Source organism: Cervus canadensis, chromosome 23, assembly GCF_019320065.1.
Source record: "Cervus canadensis isolate Bull #8, Minnesota chromosome 23, ASM1932006v1, whole genome shotgun sequence".
NCBI lineage: Eukaryota > Metazoa > Chordata > Mammalia > Artiodactyla > Cervidae > Cervus > Cervus canadensis.
Window position 1 is genome coordinate 31452851 of NC_057408.1, and position 21673 is coordinate 31474523.

The following is a 21673-nucleotide window of genomic DNA, read 5'->3' on the forward strand; positions in this document are numbered from 1 at the left end:
ATGCAGGGGGCCTGCATCTCATCCCTGCTTGGGGGACTAAATCCCACATGCCACAACTAAGAATTTGCATGCTCAGCTAAAAAACAATTCCACATGCTGCAGTGAAGATTGAAGATCTCACTTGTCGCACCTAAGACCCAGCCTAACAGACTAAATTCATATAGTTTAAATTTTTTTTATTCTGGGAGTTTCCTGACATCCTAGTAGTTAGGATTCCTAGTTTTCACTGCCGTGGCCTGAGTTCAATCCCTGGTCGGGTGACTGAGACCCTTTAAACCCTGCAGAATTCCTAAAAAAAACTTTTCATATTCTATTCTATTATACTGAACAAAGCATGATGATATCAAGTACTTGGCATTTGTTGAAATTTCCCGTATGGCCTCAATACATTATGTAAGTCTACCTTTGCTGAAATCAATATATATATTTTACTTGCCTGTTTAATTTTTGTAATATTTTTAATTCAGATATAATTTATGAATTTATTATTTTGCTATGGACATTTTTTAATTTCTCTTAGAAGTTCAGGGTTTTTTTTTAAATTTTTTATACCTCATATCCTTTTGGAGAAATATTTTGGTATCTGGAATCTTGTATCATGAAACTCAGCTTCATCCTTTATCCCTTGTATCATCTTTATCTTCATTTCTCGTATCATGAAGTCAGCACACCACCTACAGTTATGCTTATTTAATCACTTTTCCTGTAGCCTATTTACTTCATCTCAAAGCATTCATCAAAATCTGAAATAACATATTCCATGAAATGGAATATTACTCAGCCATAAGAAGGATGAAATCTCACCATTTGGACAATATGGATGGACCTAGAGGGTATTATGCTAAGCAAAATAATTGAGTCAGAGAAAAACAAACACCATATGATTTCACTTACATGTGGAATCTAAATAACAAAAGAAATGAAGAAACATAAAGCAGAAACAGACTCATAGAAACAAGGAACAAACTGGTGGTTGCCAGAGGGAAAGGGAGGTGGGGAGCGTGATTAGTGAAATAGGTGAGATTAAGATGTGCAAGTTTCCAGTCATGAAGTAAATAATTCACAAGAATGTAATGTTCACCAATATTGAATATAGTTAATAATATCATTATAATTTTATATGGTGAGATGGTAAGTAAATATCATGGTGATAATTTTATAACATATATGAATAAAATATTGAATTACTTTGTTGTACATATGAACCTAATATAATGTTGTAAGTCAATTACATTCAATAAAAAAGAAAATAAAAGTTTTGGTTCTTTAAAAGGTTAATGAAATGAACTATGTTCAGTAGCATAGTTAGATATAATTTGATATGGCAAATAAAATATACAGCAGTTCATAACTACATTGTGGTGTTGTCCATCTAGTGAAAGAAAGTGAAGTTGATCAGTCATGTCCGACTTTTTGCAACCCCATGGACTGTAGCCTACCAGGCTCCTCCCTTCATGGGATTCTCCAGGCAAGAATACTGGCGTGGTTGTCATTTCTTTGAATGCTTTCTCAAAGCATGTAGTATCAATTATTTTTCCTGGGAATACAAATTCCAGATCTGGGTTTGAGGTAGATGTATATATAATAGATATCTTCTCAAGTCATTGTGATACACACTACTCTATATCATAAGGGATAGGAATAGTAACAATTATATAACAATCCTTAAGGATTTCAGGGTATCCTATGAAAGTATAGGTTCATCAAAAGCTCTAGAAAGACTTCATTAAGACAAAGAGGCTCTAATATATCTGATGACAATTCTGTTATACATTCAGTCATTTATTCATCATATTTCCATTGTGATCATGTGATACATCAGCTGTGAAATTAGAAGTGGGTATATAAACTGAAAATAAAACAATCCTAGTCCCTACTCTTAAGGATCCTAGTCAACAGAAGAGTAAAGCAGATATGTATTTTAGGTTTTGATGAATGCTTTGAGATGAAGTAAATAGGCTACAGAAAAAGATGGAACATCTTTTGGGAACATCTGTAGGTAATATGCTGTGATTTCATAATACAAGAGATGAGGAAGAAAGGAACCAGATAGGAACATACTTTTCTATAAGGAAGGTTTTTTTTGTAAAGTTTCCCACTTTGTTGAAGACAATCTAGCAACAAAGAGTATGACTCAATCCACTTTGAGTAACTACTATATGAATAGTTACTTTGAGTAATTAGGCCAAGGGACTCTGGGTGGGGCTCAGGGGAACATAATCATTCAGCCTACTCCTTCCAAGCCACTACTCCTAAGGGTGGGGGGAGGGGAAAAAAAAGAAACCTTCCCAGCTCACACCTGCTTTCACTGCAAATTGACTTGGTAAGAGATTCTCTAATGGTTTGGGACAACCAGCTTGAGAACAAAGCATGCTGCTTTCCTTCAAGCATCTGGACTCTGTTTATCTTGAGTCCCTTTGGTGCCTCTGAGCATTCATGGAAAATTCAATAAATTGAGATCTTTTCCACATATTTTTAAGACAGCTTACTATCAACTCATAAACAGAAGATGATTTACAGCAAGCAGTATATTGTAAGAGTTATAAGAGTTAATAGTGTAACTGTAAGATTTTAGTGGGTTTTCTTTACATGAAAGGTAACATGGAGAAGGTGAGACATTTAATGAATCTTGGAAAATCAGTGGATTAGAAAGTAGTCAGTGAAGCTAAATGAATTAGTTTTCATAGAACATTGTTGCCAGATCAAGAGTGTCTTTATTCAAAACCAAAACCAAATGAGTAACTGTGGGTAATTTAGTGAAAACTTTCTTTCCCATAGAAGTTCAAAGAGCATGTCTTATTGACAATGTATCAGGGGTATCATTTTCCTATATGAAATATGGCCCATTGAATTTTTCTTACTTCTTCTTTGCCTTCTTTTTTTTTTGGACCATTGATTTTTTTAGGTTGAAATGAGCTCATTTTTTCCCTCTATGGTGAGAGTATTTTCATGGAACAAAAAGAAAAATGATTCATCTTTACCTAGTAATAAAAGTTTCTAGTAGTTTTCCACCTGTCAAGCCTTGTCAGTTTATCTAAAACATGAACTATAGAAACTTCAGGTAAGTAAACAATTGTTTCTTTAGAAACACTTACTACTATTTTTTATATTCCTACTGTTATTTACTAATCCTTTAAAAATTACTTTTTTTTCCCCCATATTCAGTCACATCATCAAAATGCAAGGTCAGTTCTTTTAAGTGACAATCCCAATGCACTAGATAAATGGTCAGATGGCAAAGTGCAGATAGTAGATGACCTTGGGAGCTAGGGTCTTGAAACTCTCAAGGAAACAATTACAAATACTTTATATCATGGCAGTAAGTCAAGCCCTAAAGCTTAGTTTGTAAGCACGTGCCGTTTTCTCAATAAGGCAGGGAGAAAATGGGGGAACTGACAAGTTCTGTACATGCTTACCTATAATCCATACTAATAAGAATACAAATAATTAAAGATAAGTTTTTAAGATGCCACCTTTTTTCTTTTTCAGTGTCCTTATCTTATCAAAATAGACATGGGAAGGAAGTTTGGCTTGTATTATGACAATATAGTTTTAGCATCTTATCATAAAATTACTTACTTTATGGTTGCTGATTTTTTTTATGTTTAGCCATGCATGATCAGTTATGAAAGTCATTTTACTTAAAGAAAGGATCTGAAATTATGAGCTCAACAACCAAAATTATGTATATATCTATTTTCCTCAGTTTCTGCCTTTGTCTGTCTCTCTCTGTCTCTGTCTCCCTCTCTCTCTCACACATGTTAACACACGTTAATCTTATTTTTTCTTATGTCAATTCCATAATGAGTCTGGAAGAATAATTTTGTTTCTTCTATGTAAAATGTGTATAATATCTGGTCTGCCTACTTTAGAGTACCATGATTTCCTCTCTGTTGGACTAGAATTGGCTGGTATTCATCAAACTTGCTTTGTCTACCCTAGGGTTCTAAGAAGACTATGCAAGATTGCCTGGACATGGGGAATTTTAAGGGAATTAACTGCTAGATCCTCAAACTATAAGCTTTTGCCTTCTTACAACAGAGCTGCTGCAGTTGACAACTCAGTTTTGCCTTTCCCACTCTCTCTTCCACAATCACACCTTTTCTAATTTATAGAAGAAAGGCACCTTTCTAATTATTAGAAGAAAGGCATCTTATCTACCCCATACCTAATCACTAAAATTCTGAATTGTCTGCTCTAAGAGGGTATGAAAGTATTCTGCTTATGTAAGGGGAAGCAAGCCAAAAGAATAAACTGTGGTAATAAGTACAGCAACTCACTAAGAATTTCTGGACTTTCATCTTCGTAGCACACAGTAGGACTGCATGTCTTGCCAGTGATCCAGTAGTCACAGTGGCATATATCATTTCTAGGCTGGAGTATTTAATTTCTGGTAATAACTTGCCTTCTGTCATTGTGATGAACAACTCTCACGATGACTGCTTCTCTAACGTGTGAATACTGGAGTCATAGATAAGGACCAGAAGCCACAACTGATGTGTGTTGAATTCATAGAGCGTGAAAAAAATAGATGAAGGCTGTAGAGAGATTGGGCTCCCCAGGTGGTATTAGTGGTAAAGAAGCAGCCGGGCAATGCAGGAGACAGAGATGTGAGTCTGGTTCCAAGGTTGGGAAGATCCGCTGGATGAGGAAGTGGCAACCCATTCCAGAATCCTTGCCTGGAGAATCTCATGGACAGAGGAACCTTGGAGGCTATAGTCCATGGGGTTGCAAAAAGCCAGACATGACTGAGTAACTTAGCACACTCATAAGGAGTTTCTGTTCTCTACCTCTTCAAGGACTCAGGGATTCTGCGAATCCCTTGGCTTGAAGTTAAGTCATCCCAGTCATTGTTGACACAGTCATGTTGCCTTCTTTGTGTCTTTTCCCTCAAATTTCCCTCTGTTTTTCTCCTATAAGGAGATTTGTCATTGGATTTATTTATTTATTTATTGAAGTATAGTTGACATTACATTGCGTTACTTTCTGCTACACAGTGAAGTGACGCGCACACACACACACACACACATGCACACTCACACACACATATGTATATATTACATATATATTCTTTTTCATATTTCTTTTTACCATATTTTATTATAAGATATTGAATATATTTGTCTGTGCTATGCAAGTAGAGATTCATTCTTTATCTATTTTACATATAACAATTTGGAGAACCACTGGTCTAGGCTTTAGGCTTATTTTTATATTTTGCAAGGAATCCTGGTTAGATTCATCCAGCTGGCCTCACCAGTGACTGGTTTAAACTATATAATATAAGCCTTATAAGAACAGAGCAGTGCTTTTCAAAATTTGATGAGTTAATCAATGACCTAAAATCTTGCTAAAACCAGGATCCTGCCAGTGTGCCCTGAGTTTCTGGTCTGAGGCAGGCCTGTGCTTGAGGTGTCTATCCAGAGGATGTAACCCTTAGTTGACATGAAATCAAGGTGCTCCTTGCCCCCTCCCTTGTCCTTGGAATGTATGCTTTGGACACAGTTCCCACAGTGAGAGCTGTTTTCAAGGGCAAGGGATTGAGAGAACAATGTATTGTTAAGACCATCTGGAATGAATGTGTGTCTGAACCCTATTTAAATCTCTATATAAACTCTTTAGATTCTGCTAGCAGCTATGGGATCTGTTTATCTTGTACCACAAAAACAAGCCATTATTTACCTTCTCACCTACCAACCTGGATGACGTACCTCTTTCCTTGGTCTCTTCTCACCCTCTGAGTTCAGGGCTAGTTATGAATTTTACCAGGGGATATTCTGAGGTTGCAGCCCATAGATTGCAGTTTTAATTTCTAATAAATTCCCAGAAAATGGCAATGTTACTAGTTCAGAGATCACACTCTCACTATCAAGGTGATAGAGAGCATTCATTTTCCTAACTGTGTTCTTTGTTCTCAATTCTTATTGGAGCCTGGAGCAGAGAATGTTTAAGATTATAACAGTAAGTCCTAATTTGGGTGTATCTTCTCTGGAATGTGACTGAAACACTACTCTTCTCTTTGGCCTCCAGAAGTAGCTCAAAAAACTTCTCTGCTTTCATTACATTTTAACTACTCAACGTTTTCCTCAATTTATTTCTTCTCCCCTTACAATGAGTCAGAATCAAAGGTTGTATGTTTTATTTTGTCACAAGCTTAGAGGTGAAACTTTACCTAGAGTATTAAGTGCCTGGCATCCCACTAGGGTTATTTAGCTCTTCTTTGTATGGGACTCAAGTGGGTAGTGTCCAGGTCTCTCCTACCCAAAAGCTTCTCAAATTGCATTTTTTTTAAATACACCTCTAGTGCAATTTTCTTTGAACTGACAAGTTTTGCCTGGTAATTAGACTAGAAAGAACCAGTGGGCAGAGATTCTTACAAATGGCTGACCAGAAAGAAGAAAGGAAACTTTTGGTGTTTCTGCTTTTTTTCTTGGCTGTTATTGTTGCTTCTTTGATCAAAGGATTACTTTGGATGGTCTAGCTGAGGAGTTTTCATTTGGGTTTGGGGCAGAAACTCTGACCATGAGTGTATATATATATGTATATGTATATATATATATATTTATGAAAATATATATATGTATATATATTTGGCTTTTTCCGGAAGACATCCTTCCTTCTGAAGCCTCATCATTGTGATGGGGCAGAGCAAAGATGACTGTCAAGTGATGGCAGTGGCAAGAGCATCTGTTGGGACCTAGGATCCATTTCCCTGCTGCTTCACAATCTCTTATCATCTTAAATACCACTTAACATGAGTGGCTTATAAGGTAGATTTACAAACTAAAAATATTATGCAAAAATGTAAAGTTTGAGGAAGTGGGGGAAAGAATGGAAAAAGATTAAAGATAGCTTGAGAACTTTTTGGTTCCTGGGAGTTATTTTAAGCAGCGTGTGTGTGTGTGTGTGTGTGTGTGTGTGTGTGTGTGTGTTAATATAATCCTCAAGCTATCTTTAGGCACAAAGACTAATAAACACTATTACTCCCATGGAATAGGTTAAGAATATGGAGATGCAGAGATATTAAATAACTTGCTCAAGATGACAAAATTCATAAAATTTAGGGTTGAAATTTGAACCTGGGTCTTCCTTTCATAAACATAAGATTTTATAGATCAACTGTTTATGAATGTAAACAGAGATCTAGATATCACTCAGAAATTACAATCTACTACTTAAAACTTCCTAATAAAATTCAAAATTTTATAAATCAAAAGGCTTTTATAAATGATGTATAATTAAGAGAAGGGAAATCTCCATTTTGGGGAAGCTCCTCAGATTCATACAGATGGAATAATCTTGATAAAATGGTATCTTGGTGTCAGTGGGGTGTTATTACCTGTCAATATGAAAAGCAACAAGGAATTCTCCCCTTGCTCTCCACCTCCTCTTTTTTTTTTTTTTTTTTTCCTTCCTGGAGTTCAGTCCAACAGAGAGAGAAAGTGCCTGTCTGGTATAAATTTGTTCTAAATTTCTGCTTAATTCTCTGGCTCTACTAAAAGGTGGTGGCTGTTTAGAGAGAGAATTCCAGATTGTGATTTACACTTAGTTCTTCTAAACACAAATTAGTTTTCTGAAAATGGATTATTAATGTGAACTGTGCAGTTTCTTCCTGGTTTCCTGCTCAACCACTTCTTGACCATCTATTCTAGAGTTCATAGAATGCACACAGTTTTATTTTAGATTCACTGAAACACAAGTTAAGATGCAAACCAGACCCTGCATGAAATGAATTTAGAGATCAATTAGAAAGCATGAGTAACAACAATGATAACACAATGGTAAGAATTATTGCTAACATATATATATATATATATATATATATACATATATATAAACCCACATCAGAGTGTTAACATTGAGTCATTTTAAAACAGCTGGAAATTAGTAGTACAATGGTAATAATACCAATATTTATTGAGTACTTATTGCATGCCAGGCACTATTCCAAGATTTTTGTCTATCTTTCCCATTTAACCTATGAGTTAACTTCTAGTGATATTTTTATTTGAAAGATGAGACTAGTGAAATACAGAAAGGGTCACACAGACATGGATACATAAAAATGATCCAAAGTATATATCCATCCTTATAGGATTAAAGACCTTTAAAATATATATATATAAAATAATATATATATAATATATATTATATATATATAATATATATATATCCATAATTAGAGACTGAGTGTGTATGTGCACACAAACACACGTACATACATATTTACTCAAACAGAACACCTATTATTTTGTTTTTGGATGACCCAAATCAATGGACCTCTGCAATAATATAGCTGTGGTTATTCTAACTAGTAGTAAGGCAGTATTTAGATAAACTATAGCAATGTAAGTATAACATTTTTATCTGAAAGTAACATGGTGAAATATTATTAGTTTTTATGTCTATAAGTTTTACTGCTCTATCTTTGACAAAGTCTGAAATAGTACACTGGTGACATTTTTAAAAATTAGTCTTCCGCATTTAAAGACCACTCACTATTGTCATCTATCATTGTTCTGGAAATGTCACATTGATTTTATCCTCCTTGCAATAAATGGTAACATCCAAAAAAAAGAAAAGAAAAAAAAAACAAATAATGGTCTGACACTTCAAAATCAGCTGCCAGTCTTGGGTAAAGCAAAAATGAATAAAAGGGCAATTTTACTTGAAGGACAAGGAAAGGAAGTGAGAAAGAGAGCCATGCTCTGTCAGACACTGACAATATTGACAATGGTCCAATGTAACCTGAATTATAATATTTTGTCTTTTCTATTTAAGAGATGTCATATAAATGATAATTTGGCATGTCATATCATAGGTCTATTAAATTTTGCAGATCATGGCAAATTTTTTGAAAATGAATTTAGGCATAGAACCATAGTAAAGACTGAAAGTTGAAAAATCAATGTACATGGAAAGCAGATTACTTCTAGATAACATATTCTGGAGTGCTCATGGATCATGTCAAATTAATGATGTATTTTATAATAAAAGATAGGGTATAAAAGTCATTTGGAATTTCATTAAAAAAACCTGATGTGAATAAACTGAATTTGATTCCTTATGGGTACTGAATGAACTGAGAAGCATATTGGTAATAAGTAGTTTTTTTTTTTTTTTTTTTTAACTGGGAGTCTAGATTCTCACCAGCTCCCCCAGTGATGATTGCTGATTTTGGACAGGTAAAATGAGCTATCTGCAGCAGAGATTCTTCATTTCCCTATGGTACTAAAAGTATAGCTGACTTGACCATATTCACAGAGCTTTTAATTTAGTGTGTATGAGATTATGGCTCAAGAACTTGTGTATTGTGTATTATCAAATTCCCTAGATCCATCTGATAATCAGTAATGCTTGGAAACCCTTAATTTAGAATCACAGTTGAAGACATAGAGAGGAAGCTATTAAAGGACTTCAAATAGACTCAAACTTTGTCTTTTTACCAATCTGAGTGGACAAGATCTTGAAGTTGAATAATAAGCAAGGAATTGTGTAGAAAAGATAATCTGTTTTGTATTTGTTTTCTTCCAGTAGATTCTCTAACATCTATTTGGTTAGTGAAAGTCGTTCAGTCCTGTCCAACTCTTTGCGACCCCATGGACTATACAGTTCATGGAATTCTCTAGGCTAGAATACTGGAGTGGGTAGCCTTTTCCTTCTCTAGGGGACCTTTCCAACCCAGGAATTGAACCCCAGATTCCCTGAATTGCAGGTGGATTCTTTACCAGCTGAGCCACAAGAGAAGTTCTATCTTTATCTCAGCGTAAAAGACTGTGTGGGTATGGGAGGTTAGGATGGAGTGAGTAAGAAGGATAGTGGACCTTTTTTTTTTTCCTTTCTCCCAGTGGGAAGAAGGGTTGATTTTGGGAAATCATTCATCTACTGTAAAAAGAAGTTTTTTAAGCTTTTCTACATATTTCCATTCATAAAAGAATTCACCATAAAAATTACTTCTGTAGTTTGAAAAAAAAAAAAATGGCCGCAATCCTTTTAAGTTAATTCCATTAAGCAGTAGAGTTCGTTCTCTCACTTTAGATCTATGCAGCCATTATGAAATGCTTTGACCTACAGAAAGGGGCAACAGAAATGTGTTTTTGAGCCTGAGCTTCAAAGGGAATTGTATGCTTCCCTTTCTTTTGCTTGTTATCCTCCCTACCACCAAGACCACTTTTGGGCCAATCCAATGAGTGATGAGGGATTATCGGGAGATGATTTAGGAGCTCATAGCAGAGGTCCTCTCTAGACTCACAAGGCACCTGCCAACCTGAAATCTGTTAAACCCAGAAGGGCTCAAGAAAACTAAGTTCATATGGGAGATTTAAAGTCCTCTCTGTTTGACGTTCATATTTATGGATTGTCATGGGGTTTATTCATGCAGTTTGATAATATACTCATTCAGATGGTGACAAAAAATACTGGGCTTCCTAAACAATATGGATTGGTTTTAGATAGCAGTAGCAATATTCTTAGGTATTTTAAGTCACCGAATGTTCAGGGTCAGTCAAAGAATCAGAACCCTTGTGAGTTTTATAGTAAGTGATTTATTATAAGAATTAGACATTACTCAGTTGTGGGAAAGACTGGAAACTGAAGGTTCAGGAAGAAAGATAGGACATCAAAGGAGTCACAAAACTATTTAGAGAAGCTGAGCCACTGAAGAGGACTATGGAAGTGAGGTTAATGTGAAAAATCTATGGAACACTGATAATAGAACTATAGGTCTTGTACCAAGGATCTGGGGGTGGGACTGGGGCTGTGGTTGGTTAACAAAGTCAACAGTGAGGAAGACAAGCTGCACGCAAAATAAGGAAAAGGGATCCTAGAATCTGAGACCATCTCTGAAACTGTTTCTCATCAAGTCAAGCTTTGATGACTTTCAGAGAATAATGGCTGCTGCTCCACCTCATCTTCAAAATCTCATGTAATTTCCTGTTGGCCAATTTTAATATGATACTATGTAGTGCATAGGTTTCTGGGATCTGCAGTTCCAGTTAAACCAATCTGATGTAGTTCAGTGACCACAGTTACTATATATTTGGTTGAATATTATATATGGTTTGTTGAAGTTATATTGCTACATTCTATTCAGTTCTTTTAAACTCAAACTTTGAAGAAAAGTGTTAAAACTATTTGATCATAGAGAACAGAGACCTCAATTTTTTTCAAGAAAAACACAAAATAAAGACATTATCTGGATATAATAAACTTCTTTGCCTACATTATCAAAGTAGCTTAGCAAGGAATTATGTAAGAGGAATTTGCCCAAACCAGATATAAGCTCTTATTTTCTCATCTACTTTAACCCACACAAAATAGTAGCAATCATTTTCTGTAAATTAATAAAAAAGATGATTACCTAAAATCACTTCCTGTATGCAATCTTCTTGTTTACCTATATTTACTCAATTTCTGAAATACAAACTAAACTCTTTATAACCAGCTTTATTTTATTAATATACTGCCATATATTAACCACCAAAATAAGATTTATAATTTTTCTAGAATGTTTTCAATATATACTTTTATAGCCAAACCCTTTTTGCCTTCTGATTGAGCCTGTAGTAACCAGTAGCTAGTTTTCAGTCATTGCAATTTCATCTTTTGTAAATTTCACACAACTAAGAGTGTTTTATCTTTTCTGTTTGGCTTTTTTCACTTAGTATAGTGCTCAAGAGATTCAAGCATCTATCAAAGTTCATTCATTTTAATTGATAAGCAATATTCCATTTAATGATTATGCCACTTTTTGATCACCCATTCAACGGCTAGTGGAGAGGTGGTCAAGATGGCAGAAGAGGAAGACACTAAACTTACCTCTTCCAATGAACAGAAAAAAATTACAACTACTTATGGAACAACTGTATATGAGAGTGACTTGAAGACCGGCAGGAAAATTTTTGTGCAACTAAAGGTACAAAGACAAAAGCACAAGAAAGGCTGAAGTATCAGAGACATAATAAAGTTAGGACCCACAAGCTGGGTTGATGATTAACAAACAGGGGGAATATCAAATTTTAAACTTCTTCCCAAAAGATGGTTTTGAGTACTACATGAGCACCCCAGCCCAGGAGTCCTGCATTGGGAAGATGAACCCACAGAATAACTGGCTTTAAAAATCAGAAGGGCTTATGTTTTGGTGAGCAAGAGGGATACAGGAAATTGAGACTCTGCTCTAAAAGGGAATGCACAACATCTCACACACACTCCGTCTCAGTGCAGAGGTAGTTGTTTGAAAGAATCCTGAGTCATACCTATTGTTAATCTTGGAGAGAACACAGGAGAGGCAAGAGGCAACTGGGACTCCCGCTGGGAATGGAAACACTGACAAGACAGCGGCTATTTTGGGGACCTCATTCTACTGCTCATTTTACTTGCTCTCCAAAACACAATCCCTTTTGATTTTTAAAGCCCAATGTTCTGTGGGCTCATCTTCCCAAAGTAGGATTACTGGGCTAGGGATTTCATCATCTTAAATCATGATGCTGTTGAAGTCCCTTGGACTGCAAAGAGATCAAACCAGTCAATCCTAAAGGAAATCGATCTTGAATATTCATTGTAAGTACTGATGCTGAGGCTCCAATACTTTAATCACTTGATGTGAAGACTCAACTCATTAGAAAATACTCTGATGCTGGGAAAGAAAGAAGAGGAAGACAGAGGATGAGATATTTGGATGGCATCACCTACTCGATGGACATGAGTTTGAGTAAGCTCTGAGAGGTGGTGAAAGACAGGGAAGCCAGACATGCCTCAGTCCTCAGTGTTGCAAAGAGTTGGACACGACTGAGTGACTCAACAGCTACATTCTACTCTGATAGCACCAACATTGGCACATGGCATTTTGGAATGCTCCCTCTAGCTAATTAATGATAAGGACTCAGCCCTGACCTCCAGAAAGCCGGCACCACTCTGGAAAACACCAGACCACAGAGCAGCTGCATAGAGATGCAGCTTAGCATTCTAACAGACCTGTAGCACTGCATGAGGCACAGCCTCAGTCAACCAGGTTGAGAACCATTCCCACATACTAGAGCACCCACAGTAGTCAGACCTGTTACACAAAGGGGCTCAAACTGCCCACCTAAGTGGCTAGAACATATGCCTCTGGCTATCAGAGGCGAGTGTACTGCTGGACCTCATAGGATGTTACCTTCATAAGGCAATTCTCCAAGATCAGGAAAAATAACTGACCTACCTAACACATAAAAATAGACACGGAACTTGAGCAAAATGAGAAGACAGAGGAATGTGTTCCAAATGAAGGAACAAGACAAAACCTTAGACAAGGAACTAAACAAACTGAAGATAAGAGTTTAAGATAATGATCATATTCTAGTCTTGAGAACCCCATGAACAGTATGAAAAGGCAAAAAGATATGACACTGAAAAATGAACATCCCAGGTCAGAAGGTGCCCAATATGCTGCTGGATAAAAGTGGGGAAATAGCTCCAGAAATAGTGAAGAGGCCGAGCCAAAGTGAAAACAACCCTCAGTTGTGGGTGTGACTGGTGATGGAAGTAAAGATTGATGCTGTAAAAACAATATTGCACAAGAACCCAGATGTCAGGTCCATGAATCAAGGTAAATTGGAAGTGGTTAAGCAGACGAGGGCCAAGAGTGAACATTGACATTTTAGGAATCAGTGAAATAAAATGAACTAGAATGGGCAAATTTAATTCAGATGGCCATTATATCTCCTAATGTGGGAAAGAATACCTTCAAAGAAATAGAGTAGCCCTTATAGTCAACAAAAGAGTCTGAAATGCAGTTATTGGGTGCATCTCAAAAACAACAAAATGATCTCTGTTCTTTTCCAAGGCAACCCATTTAGTATCACAGTAATCCACGTCTATGTCCCACCCACTAAAACCAAAGAATTTAAATAGCTCAGTGAAGATCTATAAGACCTTCTAGAACTAACAGTAAAAAAAAAAAAGTCCTTTTCATTATAGGGGACTGGAATGCAAAAGTAGGAAGTCAAGAGATACCTGGAATAACAGGCAAATTTGCCTTAGAGTACAAAAAGAAGCAGGGCAAAGGCTAACAGAGTTTTGCCAAGAGAACACACTGGTCATAGCAAACACCCTCTTCCCACAATACAAGAGATGACTCTACACTTGGACATCACCAGACAGTCAATACCAAAATCAGATTAATTATATTATCTGCAGCCAAAGATGGAGAAGCTCTATACAGTCAGCCAAAACAAGACCAGGAGCTGACTGGCTCAGATCATGAACTCATTGCAACATTCAGAGCTAAATTGAAGGAAGTAGGGAAACCACTGGACCATTCAGGTATGACCTAAATCAAATTCCTTACCATTATACAGTGGAAGTGATAAATAAATTCAAGGGATCAGAGCTGATAGATTGAGTGCCTGAAGAACTACGGACTGACATTTGTAATGTTGTGCAATAGGAGGTGATCAAAACCATCACCAAGAAGAAGAAATGCAAAAAGGCAAAATGATTCTCTGAGGAGGCCTTATAAATATCTGAGAAAAGAAGAGAAAAGAAAGGCAAAGGAGAAAAGGAAAGATATATTGATCTGAATGTAGAGTTCCAAAGAATAGCAAAGAGAAATGATAAAGCCTTTCTAAGAGACCAATGTAAAGAAATAGAGGAAAGCAATAGAATGAGAAAGACTAGAAATTTCTTTAACAAAATTAGAGATACTAAGGGAACATTTCATGCAAAGATAGGCACAACAAAGGACAGAAATGGTATGGACCTAACAGAAGCAGAAGATATTAGGAAGAGGTGGCAAGAATATACAGAAGAACTATTCAAAAATTATCTGAATGACTCAGATAACAATGATGATGTGATCACTTACCTAGAGCCAGACATCCTGGAGTGTGAAGTCAAGTAAGCCTTAGGAAGCCAGTGGAGATGATAGAATTCCAGCTGAGCTATTACAAATCCTAAAGGATGATGCTATGAAAGTACCGCACTCAATATGCCAGCAAATTTGGAAAACTCAACAGTGGCCACAGGACTGGAAAATGTCAGTTTGCATTTGAATCCCAAAGAAAGGCAATGCCAAAGAATGTTCAAAGCACTGCACAATTGAACTAATCTCACAAGACAGCAAAGTAATGCTCACAGTTCTCCAAGCTAGGCTCAATAATATGTGAATTGATGTTAAAGATGGATTAAGAAAAGGCAGATGAGCCAGAGATCAATTTTCCAACATTTATCATAGATAAAGCAAGATAATTCCAGAAAAAAAATATCTACTTATACATTGACTATGCTAAAGACTTTGACTGTGTAGATCACAACAAACTGGGGAAAATTCTTAAAGAGATGAAAATACCAGACCACCTTACCTGCCTCCTGAGAAATCTTTATGCAGGTCAAGAAGCAACAATTGGAATCACACATGGAACAATGGGATGGATCCAAATTGGGAAAGGAGTATATCATGACTGTATATTGTCACCTCGCTTATTTAATGTATTTGCAGAGTACATCATGTGAAATGCCGCACTGGGTGAAACACAAGCTGGAATCAAGATTGCTGGGACAAATGTCAATAAACTCAGATATGCAGATGATACCACCCTTACTGAAGAAAGTGAAGAGCCTCTTGATGAACGCGAAAGAGCAGAGTGGAAAAGGTGGCTTATAACTCAATATTCAAAAAATGAAGATCATGGCATCCAGTCCCATCAATTCATGGCAAATAGATATGGAAACAGTGAAAACAGTGACAGACTTCATTTTCTTGGGCTCCAAAATCACTGCAGATGGTTACTTCAGTCATCAGTCACACTTGCTCCTTGGAAGAAAAGCTATGACAAAACTACACAGTGTATTAATAAGCAGAGACATTACTTTGCCCAAAAAAAATACATTTAGTCAAAGCTATGTTATTTCCAATTGTCATGTATGGATGTGAGAGTTGGACTATAAAGAAAGCTGAGCACTGAAGAATTGATGCTTTTGAACTGTGGTGTTGGAAAAGACTCTTGAGAGTCCCTTGGACTGCAAGGAGATCCAACCAGTCCATCCTAAATGAAATCGGTCCTGAATATTCATTGGATCCTTCCAATGAAGCTGAAGCTCCAATACTCTGGCCACCTGATGTGAAGAATTGACTCATTAGAAAAGACCCTGATGCTGGGAAAGATTGAAGGCAGGAGGAAAAGGGGTCAACAGAGGATGAGCTGATTGGATAATGTCACCAACTAGATGGACATGAATTTGAGGAAGCTTCATTTATTGGTGATGGACAGGGAAGCCTGGTGTGATGCAGTCCTTGGCACAGAATTGGGCACAACTGAGTGACTAAAGGATAGCAGTTGCTTTCAGGATTTCTATGCACCACTGTATGGAAAATCTGCTAGTAAAACAAATCTAGACTTCTGCAGAATGTTATATGATGTCAATGTTATATGCAGAATGATTTTTATGTGATGGTCCTTTTGGTGTGGCCTAAGGAAAAATATAGGAGACAGTCAAGAAACAAAGTGTTTTATACTCAAAGTCTTTGATATAGGAGGCATGGCATTCCAGATAGAGTGTATTTTGAAGCACCACCATAAGTCTAGGGAGGCGGAAAGGGTAAGAGGAAGGGACCAGTGTAGGCCCTCCATTTACTGGAATTTCTAAGGGAAATGAAAAGCAAGGAGGGTAAAGAGTTTAGGATTGGCTAGTGTGAATACTAGATGTAGGCTTTCAGCTATATTTTGTTCCCTGGTAGCCTGGTAACTGGTCCTGGGATGATTAAAGTGAAAGTTTTTCAGTCGTGTCCAACTCTTTGCAACCCTGTGGACTGCACAGCCCATGGAATTCTCCAGGCCAGAATACTGGGGTAGGTAGCCTTTCCCTTCTCCAGGGGATCTTCCCAGCTCAGAGACTGAACCCAGGTCTCTCGTATTGCAGGTGGATTCTTGACCAGCTGAGCTACAAGGGAAGCCCAAGAATAGTGGAGTGGGTATCCTATCCCTTCTCCAGTGGATCTTCCCAACCCAGGAATTGAACTGGGATATCCTGCATTGCAGGCAGATTATTTAGCTACTGAGTTATCAGGAAAGCATCCCTGGTGGCTCAGCTGGGATGATTAAAGCAGAGGCATGTTGCTTCCTTGAGTGTATGGGCCAGACTGAGAAAGTCTGGCTCTGGGGTGGTTAATTTATAGGTCAAAGGCATGCTCCTGTCTGAGCCTTTTGCCATTTGTTAAAATTGACTTGGTCTAAGAGGGGCAATCTGTCCTCAACCATAAAAGTTCTTAAGATGTCAAAACATCATAATATAAAAAAATATAAACAATGCATGTGCACATATACACATATACATATGATTGTGTACATATATAATTTATACTATGAATTATAAAGTTTACACACACAATGACAAGAAACAGGAAGCATTAAAATCAGAAAGAGCCATATTATTAATATAATCCCAACTTGTCTGTACATTCTTAGGCAATTGATTAATCACCTCTAATGCTTAAGGATCTTTATTCTGTGAAATTGTGACAACATCAATTTGCATTGCTGTTATGAGGATGCAAGGTGCATAGCTATATAAGGATGGAGTAGCAAAAAGTTATTCAGTGCTTGTTATTGTCAGACAGTGTCCTCAGTACTTTACATGTATTTACTGTTTTAATTCTCACATTTAGACTTTTTGATACATACTGTTATATTAAAATTTCCCTAAAATGATGACCCATTCGTTTATAGTATATCTTCTGTGAGGGCCAAGATCCATCTGTTTTTTTACCAATGAAGCCCAGCACCTGGATGAACATGTTTAAATTCTGACCTCAGGGTAAGCTTATAACCAGTGACAGACATGGGTCACCATAAACTATCTGCTCAGGCTCACCATTTGTTTGTTCAAGACAGACCAATTATACTTTAATTGCAGGAAGAGGGATTCTCTAGGAATGGTGTAAGATGAATGTAGTTTTACTCTCTCACCACCTCATAAATCCCTCTGAGGAGGAACAAGGATTTTGCTTGAACAAAATCCTAATTAGAGCCTGTAAGTCCTTGCAAAACTTGAAAGTTGATCTTGTGTACAGATTTTGCAAAAAGGATTAAAACCTTTCTATAACAGGCAAGAAAAAATGTTCTCTTTGAGAAGGTAGAAAGAGGAATAAAAGGGAGAGGTGAGAACAGAAAGGAGGAGAGGAGGGAAGGAGTGGGACGGGATCTGAAACTTTTCAATAAAGTTACTGAAGCTTACAGAATTCCTAGTGTGGCAACTGTAAATTTTTGTGGAAACCATTTGAAGGGCTGAGCTTTTGGCCTCCTGTTGACATGGGAGAAAATAGCACATGAATATAGAAACACAAGACAAAAAGAAATAAAAAACTCAAAGTTTGCAAGCATCCTAGGGGAGGGATATTCAGGATTAGTTTCCTTTAGTAGATATTTAGGAGATTTTTAGAATATTTAGGAGATAGGAGATATTCACAAGATCTTTAGGAGATCAAACCTGTCGATCCTAATGAAATCAGTCCTGAATATTCATTGGAAGGACTGAGGCTGAAGCTGAAGCTCCAATAATTTGCCCATCTAATGTGAAGAACTGACTCATTGGAAAAGACCCTGATGCTGGGAAAGATTGAAGGCAGGAGGAGAAAGGGACAACAGAGGATGAGATGGTTGGATAACATCACTGACTCAATGGACATGAGTTTGAGCAAGCTCTGGGAGTTGGTGCTGGACAGGGAAGGCTGGCATGCTGCAATCCATGGGGTTGCAAAGAGTCAGATACGACTGAGTGACTGAACTAGGGGAGGAATTTGATCTGGTCCCCACAGTGGAGTTAGGGGGTTGAACAAATATCACCAAGATGACCACGTTACCTGAAATCCAACTGGGTTTTAGAAAAGTAAAAGCAAAATGCTGGTCTGAGAACACAGTGGGGTTGGGTGATTCAGAATCTTAATAGAGAAAGTGGGCAAGAAAATCCTATTTTATGTGAAAAACACTTGGAAACACTGAGGTGGCTTTTAAATGCAAGTGTTAAGGGCTTTTCTAATAAACCTAAAAAAAAAAAAGAAAAGTCTTCCACAATCCTTATTTTCATTGTAATAGGCCCTAGGATGTGACCGAAGGAGGAATGCAGGATGCTGAACCCACCCCTCTCCACTCTTTTCTGCAGCACTAAGAATTTCCTTGGAGGTCACACACAACACTTAGCTTGGAGCTCCCAGGATTATTGATGGCAGCAGCCAGCAGAATAAAAATTCCATAGGTAGGCAGTAAATATTTGAAAAGACCTTTCAGTTTGGGGAATGGTTTATATTGTTGCTTAAAAATGTAGTTTGAGAGCCATGGGAGCCTACGATTGGGCGCGGCATGTTTTACAAATGATACCCATTTGTCCTGAGCGAGAAGCATTCCACCCTGTAAATGTCAGTTTCACAGTGACCAGATATGATGAATGAGTCCTCTGGTTCCTATTAATATGGAGGTCACACATTTAGAAAAAAAAAAATTAGAGACCATTGCAAAATTAATTCTCCCTCTCAGTGTGGCTAAAGTGATAGGAAAGGAAATACAGAGAGCAAGTTTGCAAATATATGAAACATCAAGTTCCTTTCTGAATGTCTCTTTGAGCCTCCAACTTCATAAAGGAATTATCTTAATCATATTGGGAAAAAAAAAAAATGAGAGGGCTTGAAATACTATCTCAGACGGAAACTCTGACACCAGGAAGTATCGCATAAATTTCTAGGCACTCAAGCTTGGGATAGTGCAGGCGTGATTCCATAGCTCAACCCCTGAAAGGAATAATAATTACTATTTGGCTATTTGTCAAGGTGAGCGTTTCTCTGGAAGGAACGTCTTATTCAATTTGGGAGCTGAAATTACACAACTGGTGAGATATTAAATAACAGCCCAAAGCTGAAGAGGGAAAGTAGGCAAGCAAGTAGCTGAATTGTAAGTGAGGAATAAGTAGATAAAGAGTGTGCAGAGGACCTAAAGGAGAGGCTGTTTGGCTTCTCTGATGCTAATTTTGGGCATAATCTGATTATATTCAAATTTCCATGATTTTTGGAAATCCATTTATCATCTGTTAATGACCAATGATGTCACTTGCAATTAGCACATATGATACAAACAATCAATCAGGCTTATTGAAAGCCTAATGTATTCAAAGTCAGTGTCCAGTGTTGCAGAAGATATAAGTATAAATCATAGTACTTATTTTGCAATTTGCTTGAGTAATAAATCTATATACATAAAATCTAGCAATGCAGGACAAAATATGAGAAATCATAAATGAATCATACTATATATGCCATAGAATTTCGCAGAGAGAAAACAGTCTATTCTTCCAGGTACAGGTGGAAATGGGACAGACAGATATTTGCTGCACATTGAGCTTTGAGGATAAATTTGCGTTGCTTTCTCCACATATGTTTAACAAATATGTATAATATGCACTTGCAAAGCCCTAAGAAAGGTACTAGGTATTAAACATGTAAAACAAGTTAAGTCTCTACTATTTCATTTTTATTATTTCAAATTAGGTAAAGCATTTTCCATTGCTTGATTTGACAGTGAGTCAGGAGTATCATTCTGTCTTTAGATAAGAATCAAAAAATTCCCTGGGGAAAAACTGTTCCTATGTATTATGGCAAGTTCCTTGGTGTCCTGACTTTAAATGCAGCCCTGCAGTGGGCTCAGCAATTGATAATCTGTAGCAAAATACATGTTAAATATTAAAGTATTTTATCTGAAAATCATTGTGTGAATGTCGTGGGTTGGTTTTTAATCTCCAGTATACTTACAGAAAAGACTAACTTATATATAAGTTATTGCAAAAATATTTAGGTATCGCCATGTTTTATGAAGGAAATACCTGAAGCCCCGGGGTCGGGGTTAGAACAAGGACAGGCACTTTTTCTTGACAAAGGTATTAAGGTATTCATTATAACCCCCTGACCATCAAATTACTCTCTGTTTGTCATACCATTTTAAATTTACATGGTACCAGGGCCTTAAATGTCAGGATTACTGTTATAACTTAGACTCTAGTGTCTTTAATTAATGCTTCATGTTCCTGTTATGGTTATTTAGAATTTGCTGAAATCCCTAGAGCCATAAATTTCTTTTACAGGTCTTTGCGGTATGAACTTTAACAAAACAGCTATAACGGGGTAATAGGCAAGGGCAGTATATCACAGAACTGCAGTGAAAAGATGGGAGGAAGGAGGGAATATTTTGCAAACAGATTAAAAGATTTTGTTTTTGTCAAGGGGTTTGGGACTAGAACAAATTGCACATAAAACTTAGCAAGAAAGCCTGATTTCTTTCAGTGTTTTGAGTAGATTTTAAGTTGCCACTTTTTACAAGATAGACAATTTCATTTAAATCTTTGTAAATTCAAATCTACTTAATTTAAATGAACATTTTTTATTTGAATGCCTACTGTGTGTCTGTTATTTTCTTGCTGCTATAGGAGTTACACAGAAAGGAAAAGGCAAACTCCTGCCTTGTTAATTATTTAAAAAAAAAAAAAGTTTTGGAGGCAAGGTTAGCATATATGAAGCAATTACAGATCATTACCAGAAAGAACAGAAATCTGCCAACATGCACAGAATAGTCTGTGAATTTTGAGTGCTACAGCATCTCATGGGAAAAGATCAATGGGAACTAGAATTATCATGGGATCCACCATAAAGTAGGAAATA